The sequence below is a fragment of the Rhipicephalus microplus genome, chromosome 7 (assembly GCF_043290135.1).
Source record: "Rhipicephalus microplus isolate Deutch F79 chromosome 7, USDA_Rmic, whole genome shotgun sequence".
Taxonomy (NCBI): Eukaryota; Metazoa; Arthropoda; class Arachnida; order Ixodida; family Ixodidae; genus Rhipicephalus; species Rhipicephalus microplus.
The window spans coordinates 114,169,321-114,179,846 of NC_134706.1; positions in this window are offsets into that span (position 1 = coordinate 114,169,321).

Genomic DNA, 10,526 nt, shown 5'->3' on the forward strand with positions numbered 1-10,526 from the left:
TGCCGAACACTTGATAATGTTCTGTAAAGGGCTTCACCCTATAGTTCAGGATGATGGCGCAGAGTTTTTCAAAGCACTGGGGTTTAGGGACCGGGAGGGCAAAATAGACTTTAAGCAAGTAGACTTAACTAGAAGGAGGTTATCTGATTGGTGGCTAAAGTCAAGGCACGAGTGAAAATTTAAACTCTTCACTGCAAAGTACGAATCCTCAAACTCACTTTTTAAGGAAAAATTGAATAAATATAGTTTTGAGTTCATCAAGTATTACGGCTTGGTGGCGCTAGCCACCGCCCGATCTAAAGGGTACAGCCATATCCATTCATCCATCTATGCATCATCACCACGGCGGACGGTACCAGGTAAGCGTTTTTCATCTGCGGCCCTTAGGGGCGCGTCAGTCGAGAGTTGTTCGAGACTTGCAACTGTGCACCACTGTTTCGGAGGCTATGCAAAATGTTGCGTTGTTGCACCGTCTGCCACAGACGACGCTAGTGACCGAGAACACTTTACAATGAAGGAGAGAAAGGGTGTGGCAGCTGTTTTTTTTTCTCATGCGGCAGGCATCTTCTAGAGGAGGCGTTGGAAGACTACGTAGGCGCACGTAACCCTGCCCAAGTCACGTATGCGCAACAAGACATAACGCAATGTTTACGCATGTGCATATAAAAAAAGTGCTGCAAGGCATTCATAAACACTTTCCATTCCATTATACAACAATATATTTTAATTTTAAATTGCATACCTTTCACTACGCGGTTTTCTTGGTGCGAGTACACGGCCTCATGCCAGCAACAGTGGAATTCACTCGCCGAAGCAGTCGCGTGAATGAGGTTTGCTGTGTTAGCGACTGATCGCGCGATGACGATCTACGTCGCGTCGCTCGTCGCTGTCGCGTGCATTTTCGCGTTTATGAGGTTTGGCCCTTAGCCGGCAACAAGGAATCATAAGATATGGCCACAGAGACGGTCAAGCACGGACTCTTGTTGGTCAAGCGGCGTCCTGGTTGGGTAGTCCCACTAAAAGGCACTCAAGAGTTTGACCCATTTCAGAGCTTGGAGGCTTCGCTACAATATATATATATATATATATATATATATATATATATATATTTATATTTATATATATAGGGGAAAGAAGTGTATACCTGAGGGCTCGTTTTTTCGTGTTTTTACACAATAATGAGATCTAACAGACAGTAATGCCAAGGAATGTACAGGAGAAGTTATTAGAACCAATGGAATGTAAATAGAAAGATATATATATATATATATATATATATATATATATATATATATATATATATATATCCACCAGGGGGCCCGGGTTGATTGAGCGGTTCCACAACAGCTCAGCCTTCGGACCTCGAAATCTCCGTCAAAACTGTGAGTAATAATCTAAATTTCCTCGCATGGTTTTATGAGGCTTCGGAGCACTTCGAGGAGCACGGTTTAGCCACCCAAATCAGTTACAACTAGAGAAATTAACGACTTGTACTTCGGTTAGGCCTAACAACAGCAGCCACTGGCTTCACTTTAATCAAATCAGGAATTCCGCAAGAAAAGCTACTACGCACCTGGAAAACCACCCTCGATTCTTCTTGAGACGTTCCGGAGCCTTGCTGCTACCATCTTATCTTGAATCTGCGGGAAAAAACGGGTTTTCTTCACCGAAAAACAACTGTGGGTAACACGTGTATCCGCCCTACGGGGGCTGCCATGTTGACAGTGGACCTTAGCACCTGCCCCCTCGAGCTCAAAGATTGAACGAAAAGGCAAAAGATCACAACAAATATTGGTAACATTATTAAATCACGCAGAAGCAGGATTTCAGGCTCTGAGCTCAATCTTGCCAGTTTCTGACCGGCAAAAACAAACCCACAAGCAATGTTTCCCACCTTATTACCATATGGAGGCGGCCATCTTGAGTGGGACCAAGCCACTTTGAGGACAACGAGTCATATCTCGGCTTTTACACACCCCAGGACGACAAATCAGGTCTCAATTGAGTCGTTAAAATCCGGAGATAGCCGTAGAAAACAACCGCGAGCGCCCAATTCACTTCATAGCGTCAAAAGAGACTTATTCAGAAAACACACTCAGTGTTGCCGGACTGCTGTCACTGCTTGAGCTGGGTTTTGCGAAACAGCTTCCAGAGCGAATAAAGCCCACCGGAACTGCCCCTTCACCTCTTATCCAATAAGCACAGATTATTCAAACTGCGGGAGCGGGAGCAGCCGCGTCAGCAGCACGGGTAAAAGAGCTCTGCACATATCTACCTATAACTTTAGCAATTTTGGTTTTAGGAGGATCAGAGTGGTGTCTGTTTGCTCGTGAAAATACAAGGAGTTCAACCGCTACAAATACTGCTATTGCAAACAAAAATTTTAAATTTTAGGAGCGGAAAACAGTGTGAATCTGTGAAAACAACAACAGTCGGACCACGTGCCCGGTGCCGCGCAGTTCCCAACTGGAAAAAAAGGAAAAAAAAACCGCGTGTTGATGGAACTGCATCAAGATGCCTGAGGTGCGGCCTCACCGGTAACCACCACCGGGAACACACTCCCTCACCAGAGAAGGATTGGCCACCCTGGTGCAGTATCTGGCCACTACCTCCCACATGCATACGCCAAATAACTCACAGCCCTCAGTCCTCAGCAGCTGCGAAGCAACTGATTATGGCGGCGGTCAGATCTGCAACGAAGCAGAGAGTGCTTAGAATCTCTGGATCCGGACAGGCCGCCATTGGAACCTGAACTTGGCAACGTTTAACGCTAGAACCTTATCTAGTGAGGGAAGTCTAGCTGTACTATTCGAGGAGCTAGATGGTGTTAAATGGGATATAATAGGGCTCAGTGAGGTTAGGAGGACAGATGAGACCTATACGGTGCTACAGAATGGGCACGTCCTTTGCTATCGGGGCTTGGCAGACAGAAGAGAAGTGGGAGTGGGGTTCCTAATTCACAGAAACATAGCTGGCAACATTGAGGAATATTATAGCATTAATGAAAGGGTGGTAGGTATTGTAATTAAATTGAATAAAAGAGACAAGATGAAGGTAGTACAGGCTTACGCGCCTACATCCAGCCATGATGACGCTTCAGTTGAAAGCTTCTATGAAGACGTGAAATCAGCAATGAGTAAGGTAAAAACACAGTATACTATAGTGATGGGCGACTTTATTGCAAAGGTAGGGAAGAAGCAGGCTGGAGACCAGGCAGTAGGAGATTATTGCATCGGACCTAGAAACGCCAGAGGAGAGCTACTAGTAGAATTCGCAGAACGCAATAATTTGCGGATTTTGAATACCTTCTACCGAAAACGAGAAAACAGCAAGTGGACATGGAAGAGCCCTAATGGCGAAAATAAGAACGAAATAGACTTTATAATGACTGCACACCCAGGAATCGTGCAGGATGTGGAAGTGGTTGGCAAGGTACGATGCAGTGACCTTAGAATGGTACGGTCTCGATTTCGCCTAGACTTGAAGAAGGAACGACAGAAACTGATACGCAAGAAGCCAATCAATGAGCTAGCACCGAGAGAGAAAGTACAGGAATTCAGAGTGTCCCTGCAGAACAGGTACTCGGCTCTTAGTGAAGAAACCAACCTTAGCGTAGATACAATGAATGATAATCTGACGAGTATCATTACGGAGTGTGCAGTGAAAGCTGGAGGCAGGGTAGTTAGACAGGACACTGGCAAGCTTTCCCAGGAAACGAAGAACCTAATTAAGAAGCGTCAAATTATGAAAGTGTCAAGTAGAACAGACGAAATAGAACTGGCAGAGCTTTCGAAGTTGAATAATAGACGTAAAGTATGCGATGTAAGAAGGTATAACATAGAGAGAATTGAACACGCTCTGAAAAATGGAGGATAGGCAACTTGGGATAGGCAAAAGTCGGATCTATGCACTAAGGGACAAAGAAGGCAAAATAACTACCAATATGGATAGGATAGTTAAAATAGGAGAGGAGTTTTACAGAGATCTGTACAGTAGCCGAGACAACCACGACCTTAATACTATAGGAACTAGCAGTAACCCAGATGACACCCCACCAGTAATAATAGAAGAAGTCAGAAAAGCTTTGGAGAGCATGCAAAGAGGCAAAGCTGCTGGTGAGGATCAGGTAACATCAGATCTGCTGAAAGATGGAGGACAGATTGTGTTAAAATACTAGCCACCCTGTTTACGAGGTGTCTACTGACGGAAAGGGTACCAGAGTCTTGAAAGCACGCTAACATCATCCTAAAACATAAGAAAGGAGATGACAAGGACTTGAAGAATTACAGGCCGATCAGCTTGCTCTCTGTAGTGTACAAGCTATTTACAAAGGTAATTGCTAATATAGTAAAGAAAACATTAGAATTCAATCAACCAAAGGAACAAGCAGGATTTCGAACAGGCTACTCAACAATTAACCACATTCATACTATCAATCAGGTAATAGAGAAATGCTCGGAGTCTAACCAACCACTATACATAGCCTTCATAGATCACGACAAGGCGTTTGATTCAGTAGAAATATCAGCCGTGATGCAGACACTGCGGAATCAGGGCGTAGATGAAGTATACATAAACATCCTGGAAGAAATCTACAGGGGATCAACAGCTACCATAGTGCTTCATAAAGAAAGCAACAGAATGCCAATCAAGAAGGGTGTAAGGCAGGGGGACACAATCTTCCCCAATGCTATTTACCGCGTGCTTACAGGAAGTTTTTCGAAGCCTAGAGTGGGAACAGTTAGGGATAAGAGTTAATGGAGAATACCTTAGTAACCTGCCCTTCGCAGATGACATTGTATTGCTGAGTAACTCAGGGGACGAGTTGCCACTCATGATTACGGAGTTACACAAGGAGAGCAGAAAGGTGGGTCTTAAAATTAATCTGCAGAAAACGAAAGTAGTGTACAACAACCACGGAAAGGAACAGCGCTTTGAGATAGGTAATAGTGCACTTGAAGTTGTAAAAGACTATGTCTACTTAGGGATGGTAATAACCGCAGAGCCTAACCACGAGATTGAAGTAACTAGAAGAATAAGAATGGGGTGGAGCACATTCGGCAAGCTTTCTCAAATTATGACATGTAGATTGCCATTATCCCTTAAGAGGAAGGTATATAACAGCTGTATCTTGCCGGTACTTAGCTACGGAGCAGAAACCTGGAGACTCACAAAGAGGGTTCAGCTTAAATTGAGGACGACGCAGCGAGCATTGGAAAGAAAAATGGTAGGTGTAACCTTGAGAGACAAGAAGAGAGCGGAGTGGATTAGGGGACAAACGGGGGTTAAGGATATCATAGTTGAAATAAAGAAGAGGAATTGGACATGGGCCGGGCATGTAGCGCGTAGAGAGGATAACCGCTGGTCATTAAGAGTAACTAACTGGATTCCCAGAGAAGGAAAGCAGGTTAGGGGGAGACAGAAGGTTAGGTGGGCAGATGAAATTAAGAAGTTTGCGGGTATAAATTGGCAGCAGCAAGCACAGGATCGGGTTAACTGGCGGAACATGGGAGAGGTCTTTGTCCTGCAGTGGACGTAGCCAGGCTGATGATGATGATGATGATGATATATTGAGAGCGTATTTCCTATCACGGTGATGTATTGGTCTCACCGTGGTACAACTTTGCGTTCGTAAAGGTATAGTTATTCCATCCGGTGTCGTTCGTTTTTGCAATGGCTCTGAATTTGTCACTGTTGGCAACTATACACCGGAGAAGATCGTACTGCCACAGGGCACTACTGTGGCCCGTGTTGACGACTTCGAGCCTGTATTTGTCATGCTACTTCAGGTCATCGCGTCCAGAGACCTTTCCCTCGATGAGCATGTTTCTTCCTCCGCCTTTACCACCGCTATCAGCAGCGACTTGACAAATTCACGGAGGCAGCAGCTTCTCTCATTGTTACAGAAACATTTAAATTCTTTCGATATTTGTTCGTCTAAGCTGGGCCACACGAATACTACAATACATCGAATTCGAACCGTTGCGACATCTATCGGACACCGCCATCCCTACCACGTGTCTCTAGCTGAAAGAAAAATTACAAAAAAAGCATTGCTACATGCTTAAATGGAAAGTCACCCGTCCCTCATTTAGCCCTTGGTCGTCTCCTATTGTTTTGGTCCGTAAAAAGAATGGCTCTGTGCGTTTTTCGTGGACTACCGGGCGCTCAATAAGATCACATGCAAGGACGTGTACCCTATGCCACGCATGGACGACGCCCTTGATTCTCTACAAGGCGCGGAATCCTTTTCAAGCATCGACTTGCGTTCTGGGTAGTGGCAGATCCGCATGCATGAAAACAATAAAAAGAAAATGGCGTTCGCAAACCCCGACGGGCTATATGAATTCAACGTTATGCTTTTTGGGATCTGCAACGCACCCACGACTTTTGAGCGCATAAAAGATACCAAGCTGCACGGCCTCAAATGGAAAGGTTGCCTTTGCTGCCTGTACGACATTATCATCTTTTCGTCAACGTTTCCTAAGCACCTAGAACGATTGCATCAATTTCTGACGTGCCTTGCCGGCGCCGTGCTTCAAATAAACACTAAGAAATGCTCTTTCGCTAGCAAATCTATCAATGTCTTGGTACATGTCGTTAGCAAAGATGGCATCCGGCCCGACCCTGACAACATTTCTGCAGTACTTTACTTTCTGCATCCCGAAAAACCAAAGGAGCTTCGCAGTTTCCTTGGCCTCGCCTCCTATTTTCGCCGGTATATCCAGAACTTCGCTTCTATTGCTGCTCCATTACACCAGCTACTTGCTTCCAACGTCCCCTTTCTGTGATCTCAAGAATGTCAAACGGCATTCGACCTGTTGAAGCGGCCACACACATCTGAACCTCTGCTCTGCCACTTTGACGAAACCGCGCTGACTATCCTCCATACCAACGCTAGTGGCCTTGGTGTAAGAGCTGTTCTTCTACAACGCGACAAGTCTTCCCTAGAGAAAGTTGTTGCATATGTCAGTCGCGTACTCACCCCTGCTGAAAAGAAGTACACGATAACTGAGCAAGAGTGTTTGGCTGTGGGTTGGTTGCTGCAGAAGTTTTGTCCCTATCTCCACGGTCGTCACTTCACAATCGTTACGGACCACCATGCCTTATGCTGGCTTTCTACACTGAAGTACTTGTCCGGACGCTTGGGTCGGTGGATACTACGCTTGCAGGAGTACGACTTTGACATAACTTACAAGTCAGATAGGAAACATCAAGACTCCGACGCTTTATCTCGTTGCCCTCTTCCAATTACCCATATCAGCGTTGGTGAGAACGAAACCGCCACATCTACCAAAGTTCATACGCTCGCATCAATAAGGCAACCCACTTCGTCGTCATCTCCTGCACTTTAAGCTTGACAATGGTGTTCTCTACCGCCACGTTTACCACCCTGGCGGTCAGCGCTGGGTTCCTGTACTGCCAAGCTCTCTTCGACTTCAGGTGCTTGAAGTCTTTCACGATGACTTGACTGCTGGTCATCTTGGTTAAAAAGAACTTTTGACCGCATTCATTGTCGTTATTACTGGCCTCGCCTTTCTTCTAGCGTAGCGCGGTACGTAGGTTCCTGCTACCCATGCGAGCGTCATAAACTCTCCACATATGCACCCGCTGGACCTCTACAGCCACTTCCGTGCCTTTTAATGCCGTTCGAGGTTGTAGGTGTCGACCTTTACGGGCCTCTCCTCGTCACATCTGCTGGAAAACGATGGATAGTGAGCGCCGTGGACCACCTGACACGATACGCTGAGACTTCCTCTGTTTTTAAAGGCTCAGCTGTGGAAGTTGCAGACTTTATTCTTCACGCCATAATCCTGCGTCCTGGGGCTCCTCATGTACTGCTTAGTGACCGTGGCAAAGTGTTCTTGTCACAAATAATAAATTAAGTACTGCGGGTTTTCGGAACTACTCACAACACAGCTTCAAGCTACCACCCTCTGAAAAATTGTCTCACAGAAAGATTTCATCCAACCCTTACTGACATGAGAGCCATTTACGTCCAACCTAACCTCAGAAACTGGGATGCTCTTTTACCATTCCTGACCATCGCCTACAACACCGCCGTTCAGCAAGCAACTTGCTGCTCACCGTTTTACCTCGTGTACGGACGCACCCTGACTACCTTTCTCAATGCATTCTTCTTTACCAGCCATGGCAATTCATGTCAGTCTTCTAGCGAAGAATACGTTGCCCGCCTGGTGCAATCTCGTCATCAGGCTCGAATCAATATTAAAGCGAAACAGCACGAGCGGAAGATCATCTATGACGCATCCCATCGCGTTGTGTCTTTCCAACCTGGTTACGAGGTGCTGCTTTTGGCACCTATTCGCACTCCTGGTCTCTGTGACAAATTCCAACCGTGCTTCATCGAGCCATACATTGTTTTAGAACAGACTTCGCTGGTCAATTATCGTGTGACACAACTCGTCACCCGAACAGACCGCCGTTACGTCAGCACAAAGATTGTCCACCTTTGTCGCATGAAACCTCTCACGTGACGTTCCCCGTCATTTTCCTTACGGCGGCCAAAGTGTCCGCTTCAAAGAAGGGGGGATTAGTGTGGGCGTTTGTTACTTACATCGTTCTCATCCCTGCATGATCACAATCACCATCATCCGCGTGTCTCATTGTCCTCATTGCCACTCTGGGTCATCATCATCGTCTGTGTACTGGCTCTGCCTGTTCGTTTTGTGAGGTCTTTCCTCAAAAAAAAAACACTGACGCAACCAAGACTTCATATATATATATATATATATATATATATATATATATATGCATGTATATATGATGCTATGATGACTGGGAGATGTGGCCTGGCTTACACCTCATGTTTTCCATTCTCACCTCTTCATCCTTGGGTTCTCCTACCATCGCTTCATACGCCACATGACTATTCCTCTCGCAGAAAGAAGGCACGGATTACGAACAAAAAAAGTAAACAAGGAGAGGTTTAAAAGTAACCAATGCCAAAATGCACAATTGGTTCAACGGTCCAGTGGAGTTCCGTAACGTTTCAAGGACTTCAGGAGAGAGTGCAGTAGTCCGGTATATGCTAGTGCTCTAGTAGGTGACGCTGACTGTTTCGAACTAAAACACAAGTACACCTTCAAAGTGAAAACCACAGATAATGAAACTGCTTCTATTCCTGCGAGGAATTCACGTAGTGTGAAGGATTTGGAGCACCGGCAGCATGATGTGCGCTGGGGTCTTGCTCTTTGTCTCGATTGGTACACATGAGGCTCAACCCGTTTGCGTATTGGTTGACCACGGTTGTTGCGGTGATTGCCGCGCCCTTTTCGAATAGAGGGTAAAGTTTTGCGCCTTTTTGTCGCTGTATACCATGATGCCTGAGTCTTAATATTTGCTGGTAAACACCTACTTGACGTCCCTTCGGCAAATATCTTAGATTCGATGCTTTCTTTGTCTCGAGCGAGACATCTTGAATAGTTCGTCGCTTTGGTTGACTCGTTTCAAACGTCTTTTTTTAAGCTGTGTGGGTAGTTGTCCGTGTTGGATGACAAGTCGCTTAAACTGGTCAATTTCTTTAAGCTGGAATTCTTGATGTTGTGAAAAGTGTTGAGGTGGCATGTCTTTTCGATTAGCTGTCGCAACACTCTTGAGGCAGTGAACTTGGTGAAAGATTTTATCGAAGGAACATAATATGTGCTTGCGACATCGTTCTATACGTAGGCTTCTGGCACCTGGTAACCTGTATGATTTGAAGATTGCGAGCCTCCTGTGTTTGGGCTTTCAAATGGCTGCGCTCCGAACGGTAACGTCGCAACAGGCGTGGTTTGGTAAGATTTCAGTTCTGAATGCCCATCTTTCTTTGCAGCTAACGAGCTGAGCTGTTGTGACGCATGAATGACAATAGAAATAGAAGGGCTTTTCTGAGTATCTTCGCAGTTCCGCAGCTCTATTCCGAAATCGTAGTCAGCGTGTGAGTCATGAGGGAGGGGGGTTGTGAGTGACGAAACAGTAAACCGATGAAAAATCAGAAGGTGGACCAAGTGTGCGAGATGGGTAGTAAGTCGTTACAGTAAATGAAGACTAATTTTCACTCTTGCAGTCGTCATGGCGTTGTTTGGTATTTTTCCCATGCGTCAGCCTGTCTACCGTGAACAAGGCGTTCTTATTACAGGAATAGTGACTGTTAGGAGCCATTGAAGAGCTGCATGATAGAAAACGAGCTGCTGAACCATGTATGCGAGACGAAGCATGCAGAGCGGTAGAAGGGTAAGCAACAACTTGTGTTACATGTTGGAGCGATGACTTTGAAAATGTTGACTTTCGTGCAGATGAGAAGTCATGGGAAGCTATAAGGAAAGGGCGTGAACTGTGGCGGCTGAGGTGGATTGTTTCCAGATTATTGGTAATAAGGAAGTTCTTGTAATAGTCGTTAAAATGAGCGATCATCTCTTCTTTCATCTTTTGCTGAAATTCGTCGTCTCAAAGAGGTAGGTGAGGTAAAGTTTAATTGCCTCAATGGTGACATAGTCGCTCTATTAAGTGACCATCTTCCGTTA